At 28.5% G+C, this 2,500-nt stretch overlaps 2 non-coding genes across 2 annotated transcripts in view; both read left to right on the top strand.

Moving 5' to 3' along the window:
• The first annotated feature begins 218 nt into the window (after positions 1-218).
• LOC123303555 lies at positions 219-373 on the top strand. The gene has a single exon (XR_006535665.1). It is a non-coding gene; the product is annotated as a 5.8S ribosomal RNA (ribosomal RNA).
• A 635-nt stretch (positions 374-1,008) lies between these two features.
• The window catches only part of LOC123303553, a 4,575-nt gene continuing 3,083 nt past the window's right edge, over positions 1,009-2,500 (top strand). The window contains exon 1 of the ribosomal RNA XR_006535663.1: positions 1,009-2,500. This exon is cut by the window's right edge and continues 3,083 nt beyond it. This is a non-coding gene — a ribosomal RNA (large subunit ribosomal RNA).

Here is a 2,500-nt window from a genome sequence, read left to right as displayed (position 1 = left end):
CAAAAATATCAAAAATGTTATGTATATATTTATTAATACCATAATATCTTTAATTTATATATATATATATTTAAAATAAAATATATAATTTATATTCTAGAAAAATTTTTTTATTTTAAAAGAATTTATAAAGATATATAAATTAATAATTTTATTTTTTATATTAAAAATAAAGATTATTATTAATAATAATACTTACATTTAAAATTTAAAAAGATTACCCTGGACGGTGGATCACTTGGCTCGTGGGTCGATGAAGAACGCAGCTAATTGCGCGTCAACTTGTGAACTGCAGGACACATGAACATTGACATTTCGAACGCACATTGCGGTCCTTGGATACTGTTCCCGGACCACATCTGGCTGAGGGTCGTATACATTATATTAATATAATAAAAGATTATTTTACATAAAATTTTTTTTATGAAAAAGAAATTTATCAATAATTAAAAAAGAAAATTTATTTTTTCATATTTAATTAAATTGATAAATAAAATTTTTATAAAAGAAATGTAAAATTATTTATATATGAATGTTTTACGCCAAATATAAGAAAAAAATAAATATAAAATGTTTTTAATAGCATTTAAAATTTATATATTTTTTATTATTTGTCGACATTTTTAAATTAATATATCAATATTATTTTTTATCATTTATATATAATATTATAAAACTTTATGTTAATAATAATATTAATAATAAATGATATTAATAATATATTTTTAAAATATTAAATAAAGAAGAATAAACAAAAATATTATATATTAATATTTTGTTATGGAATATTTTATTTGTAATAAAATTTTCAATATACTCGAAAAAAATTAATATATATAATTATTTATTTTTTATTTTCTTCTCTTTAGATAAATATAAAAATAATATTATATAATAATATTAAAAAAATTTGAGTATGAATAATTAAGAAAATTGTTTACTTATAAAATATAACAAAAACATAATATATAAAAAAAATTTTTGTTTTAATACTTCTAAAAACTTTTACGACCTCAGAGTAGGTGAGATTACCCGCTGAATTTAAGCATATTATTAAGCGGAGGAAAAGAAACTAACTAGGATTCCCTTAGTAGCGGCGAGCGAACAGGGATAAGCCCAGCACTGAACCCCGTGGCTGATAAACAGACACTTGGGGAATGTAGTGTTTAGGAAGATTCAATATAAACCTATTGTTATATAATACATCCAAGTCCATCTTGAATGGGGCCATATACCCATAGAGGGTGCCAGGCCCGTAGTGATTATTATTGATGATAGGTGAATCTTTCCTTAGAGTCGGGTTGCTTGAGAGTGCAGCTCTAAGTGGGTGGTAAACTCCATCTAAGGCTAAATATTACCACGAGACCGATAGCGAACAAGTACCGTGAGGGAAAGTTGAAAAGAACTTTGAAGAGAGAGTTAAAGAGTACGTAAAACCGTTCAGGGGTAAACCTGAGAAACCCGAAAGGTCGAAAGATGAGATTCATTTACTTTTTATCGTTAATCAACCAATTTGTACTAGCATGTGACAAAAATTTTTATTAGGAATTTATTTTTAGTAAAAATATATGCACTGCTGTATATTGTTAATTGTATGATAACGAGGTATGCACTTCTCATCTTGTAGGACGTTGCGACCCATTAAATATTAATCTATAGGCATTGGTGCGTTGATTAATGTACAATATTATTTTTTGATAATATTTTGTGTATGTTAAACGCCTATGTTTCTTGATTAATTGTTTGATGGTATTAATTATAAATTGATATTGAGTCGCGTTATTAACGCGTTCAGATCCACCACGAGTATAAATAGGTTTTTTTATTAAAACATATTATATATACGGATTTTATGCCGTTATATGATACTATTTAACTGTCAGTAGGTGTATGATAATGAACTGGCTCATTTTTTTTTATTAAAAATTTATCTGTCAGCGACGATATAGCTTTGGGTACTTTCAGGACCCGTCTTGAAACACGGACCAAGGAGTCTAGCATGTACGCAAGTCATTGGGAATAAAATATTTTTTCATCGAAATATTTATAAATTTTATGAAACCCAAAGGCACAATGAAAGTAAATATTATTTATATTTTTTTATAAATGATAAAAGGAGGATATATTTATATTATGTATTAAATATCGCACTCCTAGGGCGTCTTATATTATTAATTTAGTTTTCGGATTATATTATAATAGAGGCGCACCTAGAGCGTACACGCTGGGACCCGAAAGATGGTGAACTATGCCTGGTCAGGATGAAGTCAGGGGAAACCCTGATGGAGGTCCGTAGCGATTCTGACGTGCAAATCGATCGTCGGAACTGGGTATAGGGGCGAAAGACTAATCGAACCATCTAGTAGCTGGTTCCCTCCGAAGTTTCCCTCAGGATAGCTGGCGTTCATTATATAAGAGTCTCATCCGGTAAAGCGAATGATTAGAGGCCTTGGGGCCGAAACGACCTCAACCTATTCTCAAACTTTAAATGGGTGAGATC

The sequence above is a fragment of the Chrysoperla carnea genome, assembly GCF_905475395.1.
Source record: "Chrysoperla carnea chromosome X unlocalized genomic scaffold, inChrCarn1.1 SUPER_X_unloc_100, whole genome shotgun sequence".
NCBI classification, from domain to species: domain Eukaryota; kingdom Metazoa; phylum Arthropoda; class Insecta; order Neuroptera; family Chrysopidae; genus Chrysoperla; species Chrysoperla carnea.
Note: the sequence above shows the minus strand (reverse complement) of the source record. Positions and strands in the feature narration are given on the sequence as shown.